The sequence below is a fragment of the Leptodactylus fuscus genome, chromosome 2 (genome assembly GCF_031893055.1).
Source record: "Leptodactylus fuscus isolate aLepFus1 chromosome 2, aLepFus1.hap2, whole genome shotgun sequence".
NCBI lineage: Eukaryota > Metazoa > Chordata > Amphibia > Anura > Leptodactylidae > Leptodactylus > Leptodactylus fuscus.
The window spans coordinates 159,619,206-159,646,137 of NC_134266.1; the positions used below are offsets into that span (position 1 = coordinate 159,619,206).

At 46.2% G+C, this 26,932-nt stretch overlaps 1 pseudogene; it reads right to left on the reverse strand.

Annotated features, from left to right (window-relative positions):
- Positions 1-26,539, reverse strand: part of LOC142194096 (myosin-6-like) — a 62,235-nt pseudogene extending 35,696 nt beyond the window's left edge.
- Between the last annotated feature and the right edge of the window lie 393 nt (positions 26,540-26,932).

Here is a 26,932-nt window from a genome sequence, read left to right on the forward strand (position 1 = left end):
GTTCTGGGACGTCAGAAGAATTTCATGTTATATGATGCATTAACCCTTTCCTTTCCTGTATAACTATGTGTGACGTGAAATAAAGGAAGTTCAGTGCTAGCCGAGGCGATATAGCATGAGCTAAAGTTCTGAAACCGATTGAGTCTGATTCATTTCTTAAAGTGACGGTGCACACATGCTAATACTAATTCGGATCTGACTGATTGACCCGGTGTTGTCGATTACGACCCAGACAAAACTATGTTCACAGGGGGCATAACCTAACAGTAACTGGCTGGATGCATGTTTTATGTGGTCCAACATCTTGGCAGGACTTTCTAGTTAGTTGAATTGAGGTCCTCTCTATTGCTAACTGCTTTCAGATCCTGCTGGTACAACCATGTGGTCTAAAAGCCTGCTGACACCTGCACTCCAAATCACCTACCGGAGCGGCTGCCATCTTGATTTGATTGCATCAAAACAGACTTTCTCTCCTGTGACCCTCCTGCCCCTGTCTTGTTCGCCCTTGCAATAGAGCCACTGTCAATGGCTATCTGCTCTCACCCTGATCTTAAAGGGACTCTATCAGCAAAATCATGCTGATAGAGCCCCACATATGCGTGAATAGCCTTTAAAAAGGCTATTCAGGCACTGTAAATGTTATATTAAACTACCCCCCAGTTTTAAAATAAAACCCTAAAAAAGAATGTGATCTACTTACGGATCGTGCACGCTGGACGAGCATTTAGGGTGCGCCATCTTCTTCCTCCGATCCCGTCTTCCTCCGGCGCTCGCGAACTGACATTGATATAAAAAAAAATGGCCTGGGCGCATGCGCAGTAGCCGTAGTAGAAGCCGCATGCTACTGTGAATGCGCCCAGGCCATTTTTTTATATCAATGTCAGTTTGTGAGCGCCGGAGGAGGACGGGACCCGAAGACATCAAAGGAAGAGGAGGCGTGGATGAAGAAGACGGCGCACCCTAAATGCCCGCCCAGCGTGCACGATCCGTAAGTAGATCACATTCTTTTTTAGGGTTTTATTTTAAAACTGGGGGGTAGTTTATTATAACATTTATGGTGCCTGAATAGCCTTTTTAAAGGCTATTCACGCATATGTGGGGCTATATCAGCATGATTTTGCTGATAGAGCCCCTTTAAGGGTGTGCGGATTGGAGGTTTCAAATGCAAATCTAGCCTTTTTGCAGATGACGTGCTTTTAACTATCACAAACGCTTTAGTTTCTCGTCAGAACCTGATTAACACTCTCCCATTTTGCGCAACTGTCAGGCCTTAAGCTTAGTAAATCTAAATTGAAAATTCTATAATGTTTTGTACCTTCAGCTACCGCTAAGTTGATTGCCCTGAATTATGTCTACCAGACCAAGGATAAATATTACTTGGCATTAATCTCTGTAATTCTTTAGATGACCATTCAAAACCGAACTATGCCACATTGATCCCAAAGATTTTAAAGTATCTTGTTGCTTGGCATTTCCCCAGTTCATTCAGTTAAGATGGATACCTAACCCCACATTCTCTACTACTTTTATGCTCTCCTGACCCCAGGGACCTCCTCCTCCTTAGTCTTCCTTCAGAAAGAACTCTTTAATTTTATATGGGCTTATATGCATATTCGCATAAGAGATTAGGCGGGCTATCAGTCCCTCCACTAATACTATGTTGCTGCTAGGTTCTCCCAACTTAGTTCTATCCATAACGTAACTGACTGCCATAAGTGGGTCACACTGGAATCGGCACTGGTAGCCCTGACTTCTCTGCAAACTTTACTTTGCAACAATGGTCAGTTACTTTGGTCAGTGGCCCAAACTATTCTGACAGTTGCTAAGGTCATTGATAACATATATCAATTGTGGCAGGCAAATCATTTTAAGTATAGATTGCAAAGCACAATTTGGCCCTTAATACCACTGTTTTTTACCCCCCTCTTCCCTCTTGGCCTATCCCCTGAGGTGTTTGTTTGGTAGAGAGACGCTTAGTTATGCTACTTCAATAATTTCCTCTGTAACCGGCAGGTCTTCACCAAAGAATATTTTACTAATACACATTCCCAGCCTCCCTCAGAGGCATTTAGGACTGCACAGATCTTTTATTTCCTCCGTTTTCTCACCCTGCTCAATCTGGAGATTTCCCCAGCTTTCAGAGATTATGTATGTTTATAGAAGCAGATACGGGCTGTCTCTTTCATTAACAGTTTGCTGAACGTCCAACCCCCTGACATCAAGCTGGACTTTATGGTGGCATGGGAACAAGACCTTGCTTCTACCCTGATCTCATCTCAATGGATTGACTGCTATACATCTATTAGCAATGACAGTGGCAGGTCACCTTTATAGAACCTTCTTATGAAAGTCCTTCATAGGACCTATTTGGTTCCTCATTGACTACATAGCTTTTACCCAACAGTCTCACCCCTTTGTTTTAGGGGTTTCAATGCCTTAGGCGCTACTTTCCTCCTCACCCGTCACTTTTGGATAGCTTTCCCATTGTCGGCTCCCATTTTTCTTCTTAATCTTAAGCCCTAGCAGGCTCAAATATGTCCATCATAAATTATTTTAGTATATTCTGACGGTTGCACAGATCCATATCACCTTCAACTGGAGGAGACCTTTTCTCTGGTTGACTGATGTTCGGTGAATTGACACGAAAAAAATTTATGCCACTATCTCTGACACTCACTCACTCACTCTTTGATAGGCTTTGGGTACTGTAGATCAATAGGTCTAATATCCCAGGTCTGCCATACAGTGTTCAGCTATGATTGGCTAGTAGGATTGAGTGTACTTCTCACACCCCTTCCTTTTGCACTTTAGCGCTACACACTACTCCCACATTCCTGCCTATGTCAGTTTTAGGTTTTTGTACCTTTTTGCCTCACTTCCTTATTCTTTGACTATGCTGACATCGACTGTATAGCAGTTTCCACATTTTTTGGCTGCATTGCCTTGCATTTTTGTACAGATATTACGATTGTCTCGATCTTTTCTGTTTTACGTTACAGCAATATTTCAATAAATACTTTTGAAATTAAGAGTATGTTCATATCTGCTTTTAAAGACTCTGTTGAAGATTCCATCAGGGTTTCTGTCACTTTTGAATAGTACAGCATGTATCCTTGATGTCAAAATGATATAACCCTCAATGAAACCCAGACTGACTCTATTATGAGTTAAAGAGGGCAGGTTGCCTCCCATGATGATGAAAGTACTATTAGTAGTGCTACTTAGGTCAAACTCCCTTAGTCCTACTGATACATTTGATTTTTCCTGAGTGATGGAAAAATCTTTTCAGAAGTTTTAGTGGTTTTGTTGGCCAATAGGTATTACATCTGTTATACATACACTTTAGGGTGATTTCTGTGATCCAAATCTCCAACCATAATTATTTCTAAATTTTCAGTTGACCATGGATAACCCAGGAAATCTAGTAATATTCTCATTAAACTCTATTATAAGTCATAAGGGACAGTCAGTCACGTTCAATGTATATGTCATCCTTTACAAAATAAATATGTTGTATAAAAAGTATTGTCACGGGATGGTTAGAGTCTATACTATAGGCAATGTGTAATATATATTTCATGTGGAATGTATTCTCTAACCTGTTGTATACATCAATGTGTAGTTGGCTGATTAGGGTCTAGTGTGTTAGCACATTGTATGCAAATACCTCTAACTAGTGAGGACCAGTGAGGACAATGGGTGGAGATAATCTGATCAGTGTCTCCAAGAAGATGTTGGATGGTGCATTGTCCATAGTAGACAGGGAGTCTGCTCTGTTTGGCATAGGTGAGGGGGGAAGGATCTGTGACTCAGCCCTTCCCACCCACAGATATAGGTGTAACAGTCTTAGTATATAGTTGTAGCTGGAGTTAGTATGAGTTAGCCGGCCTGTGCACAGCTCTGCAGAGAGCCAGGATATAGTTACAGGACCAAGGAACCAAAGTTATCATTGGATTGTGACTTCTGTGGACTTATTGTTATTACGGTTGATGTGACCGCCGCCGGCTACTAACTTTGTGGATTACAATAAATTGCTGTTGTCTTCCGACCTCTTGCGTCCGTGTTGATTCAAAAGACCATCCGGAGGAAGACGTATACCTTTGCTCCGTGACAACTGGTGGCAGCGGTGGGATCAACAGCGGACAGCGAGATGGACTACAGCAGCTCAGCGATTAATGGAGCCACAACCTCAGAATACAGGAACTGGACTATGGCAAGTCTACAAGTAAGGGCCCGGGAACTAAACCTGAGTTACCAGGGAAGAACGAAAGATCAACTGATCGAGGCACTGGAGGAGATGACCCTGCAAAGCGACCATGAGGAGGGCTGCCCCCAGGAGACTGGAGAGATACGGGAGTGGCAGGTACAGACCCAAAAGAGCAGATGGGTTGTTTTGTATGAGGAGGAATTGGCAGTGCTGGGGCTAGGAGCAACTGCAGAGCAAAGGAGTAGAGCATTACAGAGGGCTCAGGAAACGGAGAAGGAGGAACAGAGAATGGCGCATGAAAAGGAAAGAATGGCGCATGAAAGGCGAATGGCTGAGATAACTACGAGGAATTATAATCAAACGTCGACCCCCAGCCCAACAGTGAGAGAACCACCATATGTCTCCCATAAACACTTCAAGACCTTTGATGAAGCGGCTGGGGATGTTGATGGATATTTTCAGGACTTCGAACACCAGTGCCACCTGATGGAAGTCCCAGAGAAGGATTGGGTCCGGTATCTGGTGGGGCACCTACGAGATGGGGCTGCGGAAGCTCTCAGAGCCATGGACCCTAGTGATCAGCGGGACTATGAGGCCATTAAAAGAGCGGTGCAGAAGTATTATGCAGTCACTCCAGAGACCTACCGAGTTCAGTTCCGCTCTTTGTCTTACAATGGGGGAAGCTCCTTCCACATGTTCGCCCACAAGTTGAAGCAAGCATGCAAGCGCTGGCTAGAAGGAGAGGAGGCTGTCACAGTCGATAAGATCCTCCAAGTCATACTTAAGGAACAGTTCTTTTCCCAGTGCCCCACTGAGATCCGTGAGTGGGTGCTGGAACGGAACCCAGCCACAGTTGAGCAAGCTGCTTCTCTTGCAGATGAGGGCCTGACCATCAAGCCGCAGTGGAAGAGGTTGTTTGCAGAGGAGCGGAAAACTACCACAGTCCGCCAGACACCCTTCAGCCAGCCACCTACCTTTCGTGTCCGGCCTCAGGATTACAATTCCCCCTCTACCCCTGCCCCAGCCCATCGGCCTCCAGCTATGAACAACCCTGTCCCTAGACAACGACCCACTGGAAGAATGCTAGAGCGCAGATGTTTTGGGTGCGGGAGGCCTGGACATTTGCAAGCTAGTTGCCCTGCTAACATGGGGGCACGGGCCACCGTGGCATCCCGGCCTATTCACTACCTGGGAACCACCCCTAGGACAGAAAGTTTGGCCCCATTTCCAGATGACTCCATGAATGACCCATCTGTTCCACCTCCAGGGGTCTATGGGATTCAGCCTTCCGCCACACATCCCGCAAACCTTCAGAGGAAGCACTTGCAGGAGGTCCTACTGGATGGCCGAACAGTTGTTGGATTCCGGGACTCGGGAGCTTTACTAACAGTAGCGGACCCCCGAGTTGTGCGACCCGAGGCCCTAGAGGAGGGCCCTGGCATTTCTATCAAGTTGGCAGGGGGTACTCAAAGATGTATTCCTAAAGCTACCGTGGAACTCGACTATGGTTATGGACCAAAACGATGCACAATTGGCGTGATGAGCGGGCTGCCGGCCGATGTTCTGTTAGGCAACGATGTTGGAAATCTACAGTGCCACTTTGTGGGAGCAGTGACCCGAAGCCAAGCTCAGAGAGACGCCAACATGGATCGACCGGATTTTCTGCCAGATGCCAGCCCTTCAAACCTACAACTTTACCATTCAGTACCGCCGAGGGAACCAACACCAGAACGCAGATGGGTTATCCCGGCAGGAGGACATATGAGCTATAGAGACTGATGTGCATTCCCCAATTTACCTGTGTAGGCCAATTGTGTCATGCACATGTTTTGAGAGGGGGAGGGGTTGTCACGGGATGGTTAGAGTCTATACTATAGGCAATGTGTAATATATATTTCATGTGGAATGTATTCTCTAACCTGTTGTATACATCAATGTGTAGTTGGCTGATTAGGGTCTAGTGTGTTAGCACATTGTATGCAAATACCTCTAACTAGTGAGGACCAGTGAGGACAATGGGTGGAGATAATCTGATCAGTGTCTCCAAGAAGATGTTGGATGGTGCATTGTCCATAGTAGACAGGGAGTCTGCTCTCCTTGGTATAGGTGAGGGGGGAAGGATCTGTGACTCAGCCCTTCCCACCCACAGATATAGGTGTAACAGTCTTAGTATATAGTTGTAGCTGGAGTTAGTATGAGTTAGCCGGCCTGTGCACAGCTCTGCAGAGAGCCAGGATATAGTTACTAGAGATGAGCGAACAGTGTTCTATCGAACACATGTTCGATCGGATATCAGGGTGTTCGCCATGTTCGAATCGAATCGAACACCACGTGGTAAAGTGCGCCAAAATTCGATTCCCCTCCCACCTTCCCTGGCGCCTTTTTTGCACCAATAACAGCGCAGGGGAGGTGGGACAGGAACTACGACACTGGGGGCATTGAAAAAAATTGGAAAAAGTCATTGGCTGCCGAAATCAGGTGACCTCCATTTTAGACGAATAGTGGATTTCAAATCCGGGTCATATGAGAATGTGAACTTTGTGACTATGAGACAGGGATAGCTGTACAGGCAGGGATAGCTAGGGATAACCTTTATTTAGGGGGGAATGTTATTAAAAATAACTTTTTGGGGCTCTATCGGGTGTGTAATTGTGATTTTTGTGAGATAAACTTTTTCCCATAGGGATGCATTGGCCAGCGCTGATTGGCCGAATTCCGTACTCTGGCCAATCAGTGCTGGCCAATGCATTCTATTAGCTTGATGAAGCAGAGTGTGCACAAGGGTTCAAGCGCACCCTCGGCTCTGATGTAGCAGAGCCGAGGCTGCACAAGGGTTCAAGCGCACCCTCGGCTCTGATGTAGGAGAGCCGAGGGTGCACTTGAACCCTTGTGCACCCTCAGCTCTGCTACATCAGAGCCGAGGGTGCGCTTGAACCCTTGTGCACACTCTGCTTCATCAAGCTAATAGAATGCATTGGCCAGCGCTGATTGGCCAATGTATTCTATTAGCCTGATGAAGTAGAGCTGAATGTGTGTGCTAAGCACACACATTCAGCTCTACTTCATCGGGCTAATAGAATGCATTGGCCAGCGCTGATTGGCCAGAGTACGGAACTCGACCAATCAGCGCTGGCTCTGCTGGAGGAGGCGGAGTCTAAGATCGCTCCACACCAGTCTCCATTCAGGTCCGACCTTAGACTCCGCCTCCTCCGGCAGAGCCAGCGCTGATTGGCCGAAGGCTGGCCAATGCATTCCTATGCGAATGCAGAGACTTAGCAGTGCTGAGTCAGTTTTGCTCAACTACACATCTGATGCACACTCGGCACTGCTACATCAGATGTAGCAATCTGATGTAGCAGAGCCGAGGGTGCACTAGAACCCCTGTGCAAACTCAGTTCACGCTAATAGAATGCATTGGCCAGCGCTGATTGGCCAATGCATTCTATTAGCCCGATGAAGTAGAGCTGAATGTGTGTGCTAAGCACACACATTCAGCACTGCTTCATCAAGCCAATACAATGCATTAGCCAGTGCTGATTGGCCAGAGTACGGAATTCGGCCAATCAGCGCTGGCTCTGCTGGAGGAGGCGGAGTCTAAGGTCGCTCCACACCAGTCTCCATTCAGGTCCGACCTTAGACTCCGCCTCCTCCGGCAGAGCCAGCGCTGATTGGCCGAAGGCTGGCCAATGCATTCCTATGCGAATGCATACTTAGCAGTGCTGAGTCAGTTTTGCTCAACTACACATCTGATGCACACTCGGCACTGCTACATCAGATGTAGCAATCTGATGTAGCAGAGCCGAGGGTGCACTAGAACCCCTGTGCAAACTCAGTTCACGCTAATAGAATGCATTGGCCAGCGCTGATTGGCCAATGCATTCTATTAGCCCGATGAAGTAGAGCTGAATGTGTGTGCTAAGCACACACATTCAGCACTGCTTCATCAAGCCAATACAATGCATTAGCCAGTGCTGATTGGCCAGAGTACGGAATTCGGCCAATCAGCGCTGGCTCTGCTGGAGGAGGCGGAGTCTAAGGTCGGACCTGAATGGAGACTGGTGTGGAGCGATCTTAGACTCCGCCTCCTCCAGCAGAGCCAGCGCTGATTGGTCGAGTTCCGTACTCTGGCCAATCAGCGCTGGCCAATGCATTCTATTAGCCCGATGAAGTAGAGCTGAATGTGTGTGCTTAGCACACACATTCAGCTCTACTTCATCAGGCTAATAGAATACATTGGCCAATCAGCGCTGGCCAATGCATTCTATTAGCTTGATGAAGCAGAGTGTGCACAAGGGTTCAAGCGCACCCTCGGCTCTGATGTAGCAGAGCTGAGGGTGCACAAGGGTTCAAGTGCACCCTCGGCTCTCCTACATCAGAGCCGAGGGTGCGCTTGAACCCTTGTGCACACTCTGCTTCATCAAGCTAATAGAATGCATTGGCCAGCACTGATTGGCCAGAGTACGGAATTCGGCCAATCAGCGCTGGCCAATGCATTCTATTAGCCCGATGAAGTAGAGCTGAATGTGTGTGCTAAGCACACACATTCAGCACTGCTTCATCACGCCAATACAATGCATTAGCCAGTGCTGATTGGCCAGAGTACGGAATTCGGCCAATCAGCGCTGGCTCTGCTGGAGGAGGCGGAGTCTAAGATCGCTCCACACCAGTCTCCATTCAGGTCCGACCTTAGACTCCGCCTCCTCCAGCAGAGCCAGCGCTGATTGGTCGAGTTCCGTACTCTGGCCAATCAGCGCTGGCCAATGCATTCTATTAGCCCGATGAAGTAGAGCTGAATGTGTGTGCTTAGCACACACATTCAGCTCTACTTCATCGGGCTAATAGAATGCATTGGCCAGCGCTGATTGGCCGAATTCCGTACTCTGGCCAATCAGCACTGGCTAATGCATTGTATTGGCTTGATGAAGCAGTGCTGAATGTGTGTGCTTAGCACACACATTCAGCTCTACTTCATCGGGCTAATAGAATGCATTGGCCAATCAGCGCTGGCCAATGCATTCTATTAGCGTGAACTGAGTTTGCACAGGGGTTCTAGTGCACCCTCGGCTCTGCTACATCAGATTGCTACATCTGATGTAGCAGTGCCGAGTGTGCATCAGATGTGTAGTTGAGCAAAACTGACTCAGCACTGCTAAGTCTGCATTCGCATAGGAATGCATTGGCCAGCCTTCGGCCAATCAGCGCTGGCTCTGCCGGAGGAGGCGGAGTCTAAGGTCGGACCTGAATGGAGACTGGTGTGGAGCGACCTTAGACTCCGCCTCCTCCAGCAGAGCCAGCGCTGATTGGCCGAATTCCGTACTCTGGCCAATCAGCACTGGCTAATGCATTGTATTGGCTTGATGAAGCAGTGCTGAATGTGTGTGCTTAGCACACACATTCAGCTCTACTTCATCGGGCTAATAGAATGCATTGGCCAGCGCTGATTGGCCGAATTCCGTACTCTGGCCAATCAGCACTGGCTAATGCATTGTATTGGCTTGATGAAGCAGTGCTGAATGTGTGTGCTTAGCACACACATTCAGCTCTACTTCATCGGGCTAATAGAATGCATTGGCCAATCAGCGCTGGCCAATGCATTCTATTAGCGTGAACTGAGTTTGCACAGGGGTTCTAGTGCACCCTCGGCTCTGCTACATCAGATTGCTACATCTGATGTAGCAGTGCCGAGTGTGCATCAGATGTGTAGTTGAGCAAAACTGACTCAGCACTGCTAAGTCTGCATTCGCATAGGAATGCATTGGCCAGCCTTCGGCCAATCAGCGCTGGCTCTGCCGGAGGAGGCGGAGTCTAAGGTCGGACCTGAATGGAGACTGGTGTGGAGCGACCTTAGACTCCGCCTCCTCCAGCAGAGCCAGCGCTGATTGGCCGAATTCCGTACTCTGGCCAATCAGCACTGGCTAATGCATTGTATTGGCTTGATGAAGCAGTGCTGAATGTGTGTGCTTAGCACACACATTCAGCTCTACTTCATCGGGCTAATAGAATGCATTGGCCAGCGCTGATTGGCCGAATTCCGTACTCTGGCCAATCAGCACTGGCTAATGCATTGTATTGGCTTGATGAAGCAGTGCTGAATGTGTGTGCTTAGCACACACATTCAGCTCTACTTCATCGGGCTAATAGAATGCATTGGCCAATCAGCGCTGGCCAATGCATTCTATTAGCGTGAACTGAGTTTGCACAGGGGTTCTAGTGCACCCTCGGCTCTGCTACATCAGATTGCTACATCTGATGTAGCAGTGCCGAGTGTGCATCAGATGTGTAGTTGAGCAAAACTGACTCAGCACTGCTAAGTCTGCATTCGCATAGGAATGCATTGGCCAGCCTTCGGCCAATCAGCGCTGGCTCTGCCGGAGGAGGCGGAGTCTAAGGTCGGACCTGAATGGAGACTGGTGTGGAGCTATCTTAGACTCCGCCTCCTCCAGCAGAGCCAGCGCTGATTGGTCGAGTTCCGTACTCTGGCCAATCAGCACTGGCCAATGCATTTCTATGGGGAAAAGTTAGCTTGCGAAAATCGCAAACTGACAGGGATTTCCATGAAATAAAGTGACTTTTATGCCCCCAGACATGCTTCCCCTGCTGTCCCAGTGTCATTCCAGGGTGTTGGTATCATTTCCTGGGGTGTCATAGTGGACTTGGTGACCCTCCAGACACGAATTTGGGTTTCCCCCTTAACGAGTTTATGTTCCCCATAGACTATAATGGGGTTCGAAACCCATTCGAACACTCGAACAGTGAGCGGCTGTTCGAATCGAATTTCGAACCTCGAACATTTTAGTGTTCGCTCATCTCTAATAGTTACAGGACCAAGGAACCAAAGTTATCATTGGATTGTGACTTCTGTGGACTTATTGTTATTACGGTTGATGTGACCGCCGCCGGCTACTAACTTTGTGGATTACAATAAATTGCTGTTGTCTCCCGACCTCTTGCGTCCGTGTTGATTCAAAAGACCATCCGGAGGAAGACGTATACCTTTGCTCCGTGACAAGTATATTATAAGGGGAATAGGCAATAAAACAGAAAAGGCAATGTTGTAAAATTACACCATATATGAAATATTCCATAATTTATAGTGATTTCCTATGAGTAAGGATAAATGATGTTATGAACTCCTATGTTAAAATATTCTGCCATTACATCACATACCTCATTATTAGCAGAACAAAATTATGATGTATAATACTAACCACTATCGGAGCTGATGTAATTTTCAAAAAGACAGGCTAGAAGTCTGTTGGATGACTTTTGGAAGAGTTGCACTACGGTTTCATTAAGTGGATCCTAATTTTTTTCCAGCCAACCAATGATGTTATATGGAACCTGCAGATGAAAATCAATTAAAAATCTATTTATATATGGTGCCATGATTAGAGATGAGCGAATATACTCGTTGGAATACCTCCGCCGCATAACGCCCAGTTGATAAACACTTTCGGGGCATCGAATGTTTACTGCCCCACCCACCTTCTCTGGCGCCGGAAGCTATGTGTCGGAGGTATTCGATCGTGTATATTCACTCATCTATAGCCATGATATTTATCATGTAGATTGTTTGCGCTGTTTTACTTACCACTCCAGCGTAATGGACAAGCTCAAAATGAGCTTCATATTTTCTTTTCTTGTCGGGTCTTGGCTTTTGAAGATTAGGTGACTTTCCAAGATGATTATCATAAAGCTTAGGATTTTTCCACCAGCGCCTGCACAGCAGCTATAGCCCTGACACATGAGGGGGCTCCTCGGGTTACAGTGTCCAGTCGCACAGAGTAGTATCCCAGAGGTCTGGGTCTACCACCGTGCCGCTGTGTGAGGACGCCTGAGGCATGACCAGACAGTTCAGTACAGAAAAGGGAAAAAGGAATAGAATAGTTAGGAGTTCCAAGAGCTGGAGAAGAAAGAATGGAGAGCTTCAAAGAGTGAAAATTCTCCTCAGCTTGGAGTGATAAGGAGAAAGGAGTAGATGAGAGACAGTCATACAGTGGCTGCATTAGAAGAGAGGCAGACCTGATCCACGTCTGCAGTATGAAACCAGTCCAAGGAAAGTTCTGAGTTTTGCCACAGAAGTAGGTACAGGCAGGGGCGTAACTACCGTGGTAGCAGCAGTAGCGGCTGCCACAGGGCCCGGGCCATTAGGGGGCCCGGTGACAGCCGCTACCGCTGCGGTTTTTTTCAATAGGCAGTTACGGGCCCTATTCACTTGCCGATCCTGGCTGGGCCGGGATCGGCAAGTGACACCGCGGGCCCCACAGAGGCTATCATTATACTCGGGGGTCTTTGCAGACCCCCGAGTATAATGACCGGCGGATCGGGAGAGGTAATAAACATAAAAAACTGTTACTTACCTCTCCGCGATCCTGCCAGGCCTCCGTCCTACTGCTGTCTGACGTCTCTGACGTCACATGAACCCGGCATGCTTCCCGGGTCATGTGACGTCCGACGTCATTAACGAAGGACGCGAGAGGAGGACAGCACAGCACAGGAGCCGGGGAACAGGTAAGAAGCAACAGTGGGGTTTTTTTTTAATGTTTTTATTCCCGATTTAGTCTCTGATTATTATACTCTGGGGTCTGAAAAGACCCCAGAGTATAATAATTGTTTATGGGTGTACACAGAGGGACACTATTGGGGTTAACACTGTGTGCAGGGGACACTATAGGGGTTAACACTGTGTGTGCATGGGACATTATAGGGGTTAACACTGTGTGTGCAGGGGACACTATAGGGGTTAACACTGTGTGTGCAGGGGACACTATAGGGGTTAACACTGTGTGTGCAGGGGACACTATAGGGGTTAACACTGTGTGTGCAGGGGACACTATAGGGGTTAACACTGTGTGTGCAGGGGACACTATAGGGGTTAACACTGTGTGTGCAGGGGACACTATAGGGGTTAATACTGTGTGTGCAGGGGACACTATAGGGGTTAACACTGTGTGTGCAGGGGACACTATAGGGGTTAACACTGTGTGTGCAGGGGACACTATAGGGGTTAACACTGTGTGTGCAGGAGACACTATTGGGGTTAACACTGTGTGTGCAGGGGACACTATTGGGGTTAATACTGTGTGTGCAGGGGACACTATTGGGGTTAACACTGTGTGTGCAGGGGACACTATTGGGGTTAATACTGTGTGTGCAGGGGACACTATTGGGGTTAATACTGTGTGTGCAGGGGACACTATTGGGGTAAATACTGTGTGCAGGGGCAAGTAAGTAAGGGACATAATAGAGTGCGGAGGAGGGGGTCAGTCGAGGTCTTCGGCGTCAGTTGGGATGGGGGGGGGCCCCATGTCAAAAGTTCGCCACGGGGCCCCGCCATTCCTAGTTACGCCACTGGGTACAGGTAACATTTGAATAGCGTGTTTGCGTTCCTCAGTGAGATGTTTAGCACCATGAGACAAACAGTGACCCAAAAATACAACCTTAGTTTTACAAAACTGCAGCTTATCCTTTGATACCTTACACCCGCTGTCCGCTAGGAATGTAAGCAGGCTGATCGTAGCTGTTTTGCCAGCGTGTCTGCACAAAGAAGCAAATCATCAACATACTGTAGAAGTACGACACCTAGTGGCTGGTCCCAGAACTGCAGGACAGACTGCAATGCTTGTGTGTACATGTTGGGAGAGTTTTGTGCCCCTTGTGGTAAGACAGTCCACGTGTATTGTTTACCCCTGAATGTGAATGCAAACAAATATTGACATTTAGGATCCAAAGGGACACTGAAATATGCATTTGCGAGATCGATGACAGAGAAGTGGGTAGCATCGGGGGGTACCTGTGCTAGCAATGTGTGTGGATTTGGGACCACAGGTGTGTCTAGCACTGTCACCTTATTGATTTCCCTTAGATCATGAACCATGCGGTACGTATCTGGGGCACCTTTCGGAGTCTTTTTCTTTACAGGAAACAAAGGTGTATTTGCAGGGGACCTTGTTTCCTTTAAAGCTTCCAGTCGTACTAACTCATCCACTTGTTCACCTATAGCATCCTCTTGGGCAATGCTCAGAGGGTATTGTTTAATTCTAGGAGGAGTGCAACCAGGTTTCAAATGTACCATCTGCGGAGGCACTTGCAGCCTGCCGATATCAGTTTTGGACAAAGCCCATAGTTTTTCTGGCACCTGGAAAAGCTGGGTGGATTCCTCCTCAGTTAGTACAAAAACAGGAAATGACTCAGACAATGAGGCAGCCAGCATACAAAATTCATCAGTGGCAGTAGCTGATGTTTCTACTTGTACCTCCCCACTAGGATCAAATTTGATATTGGCACCAAGCACCTTTAACACATCAGTACCAATGAGAGAAGTTGGTACATCATCACTAACAAGCAATTTGGTGACAACATTTTGCCCTCTAAACTTCAGATTGAGTGACACTGTTTCCTTTAAAACAATTTTTTTTCCCCCTAATCCAACACAAGATTGAGATTGACCAGTCCTCAGATCATAAGGTATGTGGCATCCTTTAATAACAGAAATGGCAGCCCCTGTATCCACTAAGAAGGGGATTTCTTCCCCCAATACCTCCCCTTTCATGTATATTGCCACACCTTCTTCTGATGTTTTTGCAGGGAGGACTGGTACAGGGTTGCCAATGTTTCATTGAGGGGTGTTAGCACATTGGTCAGTGCCCTGAGCTGGGGGGTTTCCAGCCTTGAAGGACCTACAGTCCTTTCTGAAGTGACCTGGTTTCCCACAATGATGACACTTATAAATGTGTTTTTGTTTGCCTCCTTGTTTATTGCACTTTCTTTGGCCAGAGTTTTGATTATTGGAGGCAAACAATACCTTTTTCTCCTTCTCGGACCTGTGATCTAACTCAAGGCTCTTGGCAGCTTGTAATAGGGGAGGGGATGCACTATGCCGCCATTCTGGTTTACAAGCTTTTAACTTTGATTGCAAGGGTTGTTTAAGACCTTCAACAAAAGCAGTAGCCATAAGGGATTCTCCCATCCCACCCATGTCATCATAGCCTAGATCACTCCACCTTTGCTGCAATCTAGCAAAATACTGCTCCACAGACTCTCCTTTCTCTTGGGTCACATCAGTGAGAGCTATGGACGTTTCTTTTAATTTATCCAATGCCCATCGCCCAAGTCCTCTACAGAGGTTGTTACCAGAAGCAATAGTTCTTATCATGGCTTCAGAAGGTTCAACTTCAGTGCTTGTAATGGCATCCATTATAATTTTACCCATGGCTTCCCCAGCTTTAAGAGCTATAAGGGGGGCGAGATCACTCCAAGTGGCACTATATGTGGCCTGAATCTGTACCATATGTCGGTAAAAAGGCATTGGTCTAGTGACAGGGTCAGGTAACTGGGAGATCAGGCTAGTTTGCTCAGAAGGAGACCAGGGTTTATAATCAACAACAAGTCTAGCCTGGGCTCCGGTCCTTCTAGGACTTTGAAGCCTGGGGGGACGAGAAGGGGTTGCCTCAGTGGAGTCGGCTTGTTCTGCAGCCACATTTGCCTCCTCCTCCTGTTGTGGCACTACATCCCCTGGGACATACACAGTTCTAGTTATAACAGGGTATAAGCCTTTTTGTGGCTTGGGACGGGGTATTTCACAACTGAAACAATCCTCTTGACAATCAGGATTTTTCTGACCACATCTAATACATGTCCATCTGTCAGGATTACCTGAAGCAAATGGTGCAGGGTTTTCCCCATAGGGAGGCGGACTTTTCTCCGGGGGAGCATAATACATGACTCCCTTATTTTCCTTACTCCTATAACCCTCCCTTTCTATTTCCCTGCTTACCTGCATCCAACTATCCAATATCTCACCCAACTTGTGATCCTGAACCCAGCCTCTGTATTGAGAGGCAAATTCTTCCCAATGACTGCTGTTTAGCAGCCCAGTTGTACTACATTTTGCTTTCTTCAACAATTTATTGCATCCTCTTCCAACTGCTCTCTTCCCTGCTCTTTCTACAACTATCTCTTGGGCTGACTTCCACACTGACTGACTTTGCACTCCTCCCATTCTGTTCTGCGTGAATTCTTTTCTCTCCTCCTTCCCACTGTCTTATCCTGCCCCAAATTCCTATAAGACTTCCTCAGTACAACATATACTGTATCTTATTCAATGGAGACTTTAAAGATCAGTTAGAGGATTCCAGGGATCACTATTTCCCTTTATCACGTGACTAGTCAATTTCCACAAAACCCAAATGAGAAATACAACGAATGCACAACCACAACAAGTCAGCAGAACAATTTCAGCCCAAGTTTCCATCTACTTAACACTCATACAACATACTGCTCTTAGGTTCTTGCAAAAAAAGCTTGAGATATTTATATAAGGAACATATGTGTTTACCTCACACTCGGACAGGAAAACAAAGTCCTTAGAAACACAGATCAAATTGGTAAGATAAAAGCTCTTACCTTGCAGCGCTGACTTTGTGAATCTGTGGTTCCAAGAACTACTGTAATCATTGGTTGTCCGGGAGATCAGCAAACCTTCTCCTTATCTCTCAAGCCCACCCAGGGACGCCAGATTTGATAGGGACAGCAATGGATCCCTCCGTATGTTGTAGAGGTCCTAATTAGAGATTAGATCGCAGGCCTGCAGAAGTCACACGCACACAGCTGATGGTGTACCAAGTGAATTCTAATTTTATTGTAAGAAAAAGGTAGTTTAAATACATTACAGACAAAGAGCTGGCTTGGCTATTCTAATCAATACAACATGATTGGTCATAGAGATATAAGATAAGCCTGGCACATGACTATTGGCTGAGGCTCATTATAATCTGCATCTCATTATAATTTTCCACACTGGGATGGACTTTCCCATGAAACAAAGAAGGATTCAAAATACTTATGTGTGAGCCAACATCCCAGACTGTCTATATGTATATATCATGGCAAAAGATATAAGATGACATGTTGCAACTTAATTAACAATGAGCTACATAGATTCTGTGTCTGTACACACTCTAAGTGACCTTCATATACCATAAAATATGACAAAGTGCCCAGATACCATAAGATTAATACTTTTGTTGGTTATGTGTCCATACATCATGTAAAGGAGATAAGAGATATACAAAGTCAGCTGCATCTTCTCAAAATGAGGCCCTTGAGAGATAAGGATTAGCAACCTATGCATTAACGTTCATTATCACATTCCTTAAAGTCTAACAAAGGGCCTCCTTGACTTAAGCAGAAAAATACATACTTATACAGTTTATATGTGAAAGAGTACAAGATGGCTGCCAAAATACAAGATTAGAGGATTTGACTCTCACATGTCTGTAGCCTTAGGAAACATGCACTCCTCTTCAAGGATTGACAAAATCCCCATGGGCTATCAGGTAAAAGATATGATAAGATATATGTACATATATATATGTATATAGCCAAATAAATTAAAAATGTATATTTTCTGTGCATAATAACGTCACATAATTTATTATTATTATTTTTTAAAGTGTAACTTTAAAGTATTGTCATTACCTTTTCGATTAGGTCAATGCAGGCCTGTAAGTCAAGGCCAAAGTCAATGAACTCCCAGTCAATTCCTTCTTTCTTATATTCCTCTTGTTCCATCACAAACATATGGTGGTTGAAAAACTGTTGCAGTTTTTCATTTGTGAAATTGATGTAAAGTTGTTCAAAGCTGTTAAACTGAATAAAAATTAATTATTTGACTGTGCTAATTAGTTTACTTAGTTTAAGTTACTTCATCTATATGTGTAGTGGTAAAGATATAATATACTGCTTATGAAAAGAGTGCTTAACAATGAAATAGGTATGCCGCACATGAACACCTAGCATATATTGTGAGACAATCCTAAACAATAATGTGCAAACCTAGAATCAGAAACCTAAGCACTAGAAACATAATAGGGTATTCATTGAGGATGAATCATCTTTACATTTATAAGTGCTCATGGAAACTTAGATTTTTGATTTACCGTATTTTGATTCTTGGAATACATGACTTACATCAAAAATTTCAAATCCAGCAATGTCAAGCACACCGATGAAGAACTGTCTGGGCAACTTTGTATCCAGTGTTTTGTTTATACGGACTACAAGCCACTTAAACATTCGGTCATAGATACCTTTGGCCAATGCACTGACTGCATAATTAACCTATGTAAGAAAGATTTTAGGAAACAAAGCTTTAATCATTTTCAATGCCATGTTTAATGAGCAAAGTACATCAAAGGATGTCTTATTCTAGTAGGAAGTATATGAACAAGTGTACACAAAATGCAGAGACATCAACCAGGGGGACTCCATTACAGGGTGATAACAAAGCAGTGGGTTATGGCAAAAGGGTAGTGGCACAGACATCAAACCCTTCATAACACATTAAAATAAAATCAGACCATAGCAAAAAAAAAAATCATTCTTCATCCTTTCAAAGACCCATTCTGCTGTATGAAGGCATAAGAGTGGAGAGATGGAGATCTGCTAGAGGGGGTATGTGTACCCTTCCTGGTGATAGCCACAACTGATGAGAGCCAAGGCACTTCAACAAGTAAGTACTTAAAGTAACACTTTAAGTAGCACTTGCGGATTCATTTGCATACTTCTGAAAAAGCTTAATTTTCTCAGCATTGGGTCAGAATTAAAAATGGTGCCACTACTTTTTTTTAGTAAATTAGGCTCATGGAAATATACATGGAAAAAACGTGCATGCAGCTAAAAAAGGGGTAACAAGACACAAATAATAAATTCCTCCTTACTGGGGGCAGAATTTATAGTACATTGGTGCAAGAGGCTTGATAAATTCCCCCAGCGTGTCTAGTTTATAACTGCTGTTTGTGCTGACACACACAAAGAAATGTACAAAGCATGTGGCATCTATGTCTACAGTTTTAATGTGTACAAATTTAAAGGGGTACTCCCACGTCGCATACTCACCCGTCTTCGTTCCTCTAAAATCTTCTGTCTTCCGGCTTTGTTTCGTCATTGGTGGGCGGGGTCACATATGCAAAAACCAAGCGGCGAGATGCCGCCGGCCCTGCGTGCGCGCTCATATACCAGTCTAGCCTTCACAATGCAAATACAGACCCGACACCCTGCGGGTCGGTATTCGCATTGTGAAGGTTAGTCTGGTGTATGAGCTTGCACGCAGGGCCGGTGGCATCTCGCCGCTTGGTTTTGCATATGTGACCGCAGAGCGGAACAGCATCGCTTCTGCTGCTGCTGTCTTCATGCAGGGCAGAAGCATAGCGATGTGCCTGTGCCGGCATCTAACAGTCCCCAGCATCCGCCTATTACAGCGGATGCCGGGGAGTTAGATGCCGGTAAAGGTGAAGCCAGCAACATCGCTATGCTTCTGCCCTGCATGAAGCCAGCAGCGGCAGAAGCGATGCTGTTATTCCGCTACTCCGCCCCCCCTCCCCCCGGAATAGCAGCATCGCTTCTGCCGCTGCTGGCTTCATGCAGGGCAGAAGCATAGCGATGTTGCTGGCTTCACCTGTGCCGGCGTCTAACCCTGTATTGGCGGCCCCTTCCCCCAAAGGGTAAACTACCCCCCCCCCTCCCCTCCAGGCTCTCTCCCCTGCAGTTAGCCCCTCCTCCCTCCCCCCTCAGAGCAGGCTGACACATCACTTGACTCAGGAGCAGCTAGGTCAGGGCTGTGGCCACAAAAAAATGAATAAAGTGAGATAGTGGCCAAACAAAGCAGTTTTGCTGAAGCAGTGTATTTAGGAAAAGTCTTACATTCACATTAATAAGCATTATAGATAGGATCCTTGTGACGGGACAACCCCTTTAAGTGGTGATCTTACCTGTTCCACAGTTTGTCCTTTGGTCTCATATTCATTGCCCACTTTCACCTTGGGATGCAACAGCCCCTTCACCAACTCAGAGGAGCTGATGCCCATCAAGTAAGCAGCCTTATCCGCAGGGCCGCCATCGGGAATTTTGGGGCCCCATACAGCCTAAGTGTCTGCCCCCCCCCCCCCATTTTAAAACTACTTTATTTTGCGACATACCAATTATGTATTAAATTTAAATTTTTCTCTACATCTTTAGGCAATGAGTCGATTCATGTCCCTCCATCTCTGCCCCCAGATTCATGTCCCCACATCTCTGCCCCCAGATTCATGTCCCTCCATCTCTGCCCCCAGATTTATGTCCCCCCATCTCTGCCCCCAGATTTATGCCCCCTTCATCTTTTTTTTTTTTTAATGTAGATTGTGAGCCCCAAACAGAGCTCACAATGTACATTTTTCCCTATCAGTATGTCTTTGGAATATGGGATGGAAATCAATGCAAACACGGGGAGAACATACAAACTCCTTGCAGATGGTTTTATGCCCTTGGCGGGATTTGAACACCAGGACTCCAGCGCTGCAAGGCTGCAGTGCTAACCACTGAGCCACCGTGTGGCCCCGTCCCCTTCATCTTTGCCCCCAGATTCATGTCCCTCCATCTTTGCCCTAGATTCATTTCCCCACATCTCTGCCCCCAGATTCATGTCATCACATCTCTGCCCCCAGATTCATGTCCCCTCCATCTCTGCCCCCAGATTCATGTCCACTCCATCTCTGCCCCCAGATTCATGTCCCCACATCTCTGCCCCCAGATTCATGTCCCTCCATCTCTGCCCCCAGATTCATGTCCCCACATCTCTGCCCCACATTCATGTCCCTCCATCTCTGCCCCCAGATTCATGTCCCTCCATCTCTGCCCCAGATTTATGTCCCCACATCTCTGCCCCCAGATTCATGTCCCTCCATCTCTGCCCCCAGATTCATGTCCCTCCATCTCTGCCCCCAGATTCATGTCCCCTCCATCTCTGCCCCCAGATTCATGTCCCCTCCTTCTCTGCCCCTAGATTCATGTCTCTCCATCTCTGCCCCAAGATTCATGTCTCTCCATCTCTGCCCCCAGATTCATGTCTCTCCATCTCTGCCCCCAGATTCATGTCCCTCCATCTCTGCCCCCAGATCCATGTCCCCACATCTCTGCCCCCAGATTCATGTCCCTCCATCTCTGCCCCCAGATTTATGTCCCCACATCTCTGCCAGCAGATTCATGTCCCTCCATCTATGCCCCCAGATTCATGTCCCCACATCTCTGCCCCCAGATTCATGTCCCCCCATCTCTGCCCCCAGATTCATGTCCCCTCCATCTTTGCCCCCAGATTCATGTCCCCTCCATCTCTGCCCCTAGATTCATGTCTCTCCATCTCTGCCCCCAGATTCATGTCTCTCCATCTCTGCCCCCAGATTCATGTCCCTCCATCTCTGCCCCCAGATTCATGTCCCCACATCTCTGCCCCCAGATTCATGTCCCTCCATCTCTGCCTCCAGATTCATGTCCCTCCATCTCTGCCCCTAGATTCATGTCCCCCATCTCTGCCTCCAGATTCATGTCCCTCCATCTCTGCCCCCAGATTTATGTTCCTCCATCTCTGTCCCCAGATTCATGTCCTCTCCATCTCTGCCCCTAGATTCATGTCCCTCCATCTCTGCCCCCAGATTTATGTCCCCACATCTCTGCCAGCAGATTCATGTCCCTCCATCTATGCCCCCAGATTCATGTCCCCACATCTCTGCCCCCAGATTCATGTCCCCCCATCTCTGCCCCCAGATTCATGTCCCCTCCATCTTTGCCCCCAGATTCATGTCCCCTCCATCTCTGCCCCTAGATTCATGTCTCTCCATCTCTGCCCCCAGATTCATGTCTCTCCATCTCTGCCCCCAGATTCATGTCCCTCCATCTCTGCCCCCAGATTCATGTCCCCACATCTCTGCCCCCAGATTCATGTCCCTCCATCTCTGCCTCCAGATTCATGTCCCTCCATCTCTGCCCCTAGATTCATGTCCCCCATCTCTGCCTCCAGATTCATGTCCTTCCATCTCTGCCCCCAGATTTATGTTCCTCCATCTCTGTCCCCAGATTCATGTCCTCTCCATCTCTGCCCCCAGATTCATGTCCCTCCATCTCTGCCCCAGTGTCATGCCGTCCTCTCCTTCATCTGCCCCCAGTTTCATGTTCCACCTCAATGTGTACACATATTACACTTACCTTCTCCTCGCTCCCCCGCCGCTCTTTCCGCAGTCTCGCTAATACTGTTGTAGGTGCGATGTGACGTCATCACATCGCGTCTACACAGCCTGTAGCCGGAGGACGAGGCAAAGCAAGGAGCTGAACTGTGACAGCTCCTTGCTTTAGCCGCATATGTATTCAACTCAGATCTGCGTCCTCCAGACGCAGATCTGAGTTGAAATCGGGACGTACCTCCCACCAACCGGGACCGCGGGACACGTCACTGGAATTGTGAATGTCCAGCGGAAATCGGGACGGTTGGGAGGTATGCCCAGTGAGCAGCGCCGAGCTCCAGCTCCTCGCACAGGTGCAGTACTCCCGCTCGCCGGCTTCAAAACAGGTAGTACTGCACCTGTGTGAGGCGTGAGCCTGCAGTATTACCCGCTCGCCGGCTTCAATACGGGTAGTACTGCGCCTGTGCGAGGAGCTGGAGCTCGGCGCTGCTCACTGGGCACAATGACTGCTGTGGGTCACGGAAACCGGGCCCCCCGTTTTTCAATTTGACCGGGCCCCTGACGCCGGTAGCAGTAATACTGGCCTATCAGCGGCCATGCTTATCCGTATCTAATATAAATTGAAGCATACAACAGATTCTTATCAGTATAAGTATATTCTTATAACAGTATAAGAATTCAAAATATGGGTTTTCATGTTAAAATATATTTTTAAGCAATAACCAATACTTTAGTATTAAACTTAGTAAATAATCATATTGAAGGAGAAAAAAGACTATATGTAGACCAGATTTTTTTATGACATGTTCTCAATTATCCTATTGTATAATTACTACCCATCTCCTTTAAATTTTACCTAAATATTCAAAACATTTTCTGACAGTATTTATATCATTGATAATTTTTGTAATATACTTTATTAGCAGATGTTGGCTCCTTTCTGTAAATCCTGCACTGAATTCTACTTTCTGTTCTCTATGCATACACTCCTCACTGCTTCAGACTATGAGTACAGAGGAATATGTATTTAATTCATAGAAGCTGAGGCTGGAGGAGAGGCCAATTCAAACACTTATATGTTAGACTCCGTTCAAATGGGGCAAGAAGGGGCGGATTATGGCGCTGAATCCACATCATAATCCGCCCCCTCACAATGGAGGTCTATGTAGACCGCTAGTTTACTTTTTTCCGTGAGCAGCATGTTGTCGCTCACGGAAAAAAGAAACGAGCTGTCCATTCTTCAGGCGGACTCCGCGGCTTATTCAGCCCCAGCGTCTGCCTCACGGAAGCACCCTCCGGACTGGGTCCATTCATTTGAGCCTACTCCGGAGGGGCAAGCCACGACTGTCGGAAGCCGCGACAGTCGGAGCAGGCGCATTTTGGCCCTATTGTGACGTGGCTTACTGTGTCACTCTCAGGGCCAAAATCCGCTCTTTGTATGAACGGGGACTTAGAGCCACATATTTTATGTGGCTTGTGCTGAATCTGGACCCAAGTTATCTCTACAGAAACTAGTATAAGAAATAAACATTTTACAAACTCAAGTCAAACCAGAACCCACAGCAAACTCAGAAGGGACATCTAAACCAGAGGAATGACTCAGAAGAGTGAACATATCCATGCCAAAAGGTCAATCCAAGAGGTATCGTCAGAGTCAAAATCAGAAGATAAGCAAATTTAAAGCAACAGGCCAATGGTCAATGATACAGCAATCCAACACAAATGATTTGAGTTCAGAACCACACTAAAGTACAAATTAATAGAAGGAACCTGGGTGCCTTAGGGCCCCTTCACACAGAGGATACGCTGGATGATTCTGAACGTGTAAACGTTCCGAATCAGCGGCATTTAAAACAGATCCCATTGGTTTCTATGGGAGCCAGCATACGTGTGCCCCCCATAGAAATTAATGGGCTGCTTTTTTCCATTCATTTCTATGGGGAGCGCACATATGCCGGCTCCCATAGAAAGCAATGGATCCGTTTTAAACGCAGAATCAGCCAGCGTATTCTCCGTGTGAAGGGGCCCTTAGTCTTAATCTATATCCAAAAGCTAAAAATCGCATTTCTTCTTCCCTTCTGAGCCCTGCTGTGTGCCCAAAGTGGGCACAATACGTTGGACACTGACATGGCAGATTTCTTTAAAAATTTCAATATTGACTTTGTACATTAATTTTTGGGAAGCACTCTTGGGCTCAAAATGAAAATACTCCTTGAAAAATTCCTTGAGGAGTGTAGTTTCTAAAATGGAATTACACTTGGGGAATTTCCATTGTACTGATACTTTAGGGGCTCAGCAAATATGACATGGCCCCTGAAAACTATTCCAGCAAAATCTGCCCTCTGAAACCCAAATAGCGCTCTTTCCAATCTGAGACCCACCATATACCCATACAGCAGTTTACGACCACATATGGGGTATTCCTGTGTTCAGGAGAAATTGTGTAACAAACTTTGAAGAGCTTTTTCTCCTTTATGCTCTTGCAAAAATGAAGACTTTGGGGGATAAAGTGACGTTTTAGTAATTTTTCATTAACATATCTCAGTGTTAATAAAATCTGTAAAACAGCTGTGGGGCCAAAATACCCATTCATACATTTTGTGAGGGGTGTAATTTCACCTTTTTGGGTTTCCATTCTATTGGTACGCTAGGGCCTCTGCAAATGAGACATGGCACTTAAAAACTATTCCCAAAAAATCTGCTTTTCAAACACCCAGTAGCGCTCTTTCCCTTCCTCATGCTGCCTTGTGCCCAAACATTTTCTCCTTTAACCTCTTGTGATTGTGTTAATTTTAGGGCTAATTAAATGTTTAATTGAGAAAAAAAAAAAGGTCCAAATTTCACCTCCATATTATTTTAATTCTGCTGAAATGGTTAATCGGTTAACAAACTTTTTTTTTTTTTTTTTTCCGTGAAATATTTCAATTTCAGTACAACAGTGCAATAAAAGCCATGAAGCACAGAAAGACAGGACAGAAAGGTAGTCGGAGCAGGAACCCAAGCGGCTCGAACCCGTCTCATGAGTACGTCTCAAATGGGCAGTCTGCCAGAGTCACAAAATATTGTAATACTGAAATTTCCCCACTGTAGGACTATTAAAGGATTATCTTATCTTAAGGATTATCTTATCTTAAGAAATGATAGATGCAGTTCAGCCTCTGGACTTCCCTCCCAACTGCACAACAGGGGTCAGTAGGAAAAACTATATGCTTGTAATAAGCAATAATGATTGGAGAGCAAAAAAGGAAGAAGAAAATAAAAGTGGGAGGGTAAAAATGTAGAAGTAGAAGAGAAGGGGGGCTAGGTTGTCCCAGAGCCTGATACAAACCCCAAACCATTAAAGGGGGTTCTTGGTAAGACCCAGCAAGTCCCTGTACCTTGATGAGGAGACAAAGGTGATTCAGTAGTGCTATATCCTCTCAAAGTGAGCTGCACGCTCAGGGGAGATGTGGAGAAGATTCTCCACATGATAGATCTGATTCACTCTATCAAACCATTGTGGAATCGTCAGAGGCCCATATAAAGTGACACATGCTCAGAAAGGCTCAGAGGATCTCCATCTCACAGGAATACAGGCCTTCGTTGTATTTAGGAGGTGTCTAAGGAGAGAGTGTTTGTACCTGTCAAGGAAAATGTTGTGGCGATGAAGGAGTATCCAAGAGGGATTGTCAGTCAGGAACTAATCCATGATGTCTTGGATAATCGTCTGCACCTCAGTCCAGAGCCGTCTGAGCCCGGAGTGGCCCCAGAAAACATGTAGCAGAGTCTAAGGAGAGAGTGTTCATAGTGTCTGTTAATGCTACACTAAATACAGATATGGCTGTGCTATTATTATTCAGGAACCTAAGGGAACACCACAGCACATTGTGCCAAATGCTCAGCTCTGCTACATTGATGTGCTCATACCTGATGATAGCACTGCAGGAAGGTCTAGTGTGCGCTGTTTCTTCTGTGATCTTTGATGGCTTGAAATACCCCAGAAAATGGGGCATAATAATTTATAGTGGGGCCCCATGGCAAAATCTGGGGAGGGGTTCCTTAGCTATTTGTATTCCCATCAGGGAATAGGGGTGTAATAGATATTATACATAAACTGCTGGTTTTGTCTGGAACCTTCTATTCTTTCTGTTCATTGTAGTTTTTGCCATTTCCTTTTCAATCTTTCCCTCCCCTTTGACATGTTCCATTATCAGTTCACTGGTTCTGGTCTTCTAGATAAATAGCCCCTATCCCCACTCCTCAAGAAGTTCTGTAATTGCATGGATAGACAGTATGTCATGGAAATACTGCCCATAGAGTCATGGAAGAGAACTGCCTGAGAATTCTCACCTTGATTCATCGTCTATGCATCTTATCTCCGGGATAGGAGATAAGTGTCTGACTGCTGGAGTTCCACCATTACAATCATAAAAATGAGTGTCCCGTGTCCTCTCTAGTCAGAATCCCTTCCATTCTGCAAGTACTAAAAATTGTGGCGATTTCGCAATGTGAGACCCCAGCCTAAGAGAGATTTTTTAAATATCTTATTGGTCAGGGGCTAAGGTCTAGTTCCTGTACTATACAGTGCAAGGAGCTGAAGCAGGCGCTGTTAGGGTTAGTTTGCATGTGAATACTGTGTAGCGTAATTTGGTTCGGTGTAATTTGGTTCAGAAAAAAAACACTTCAGGAATTAGGAAGCCGTTTTTGGACACTGAGGTGTTTTTTGGAGCGGTTTTTGGTAAAACCACCTCAA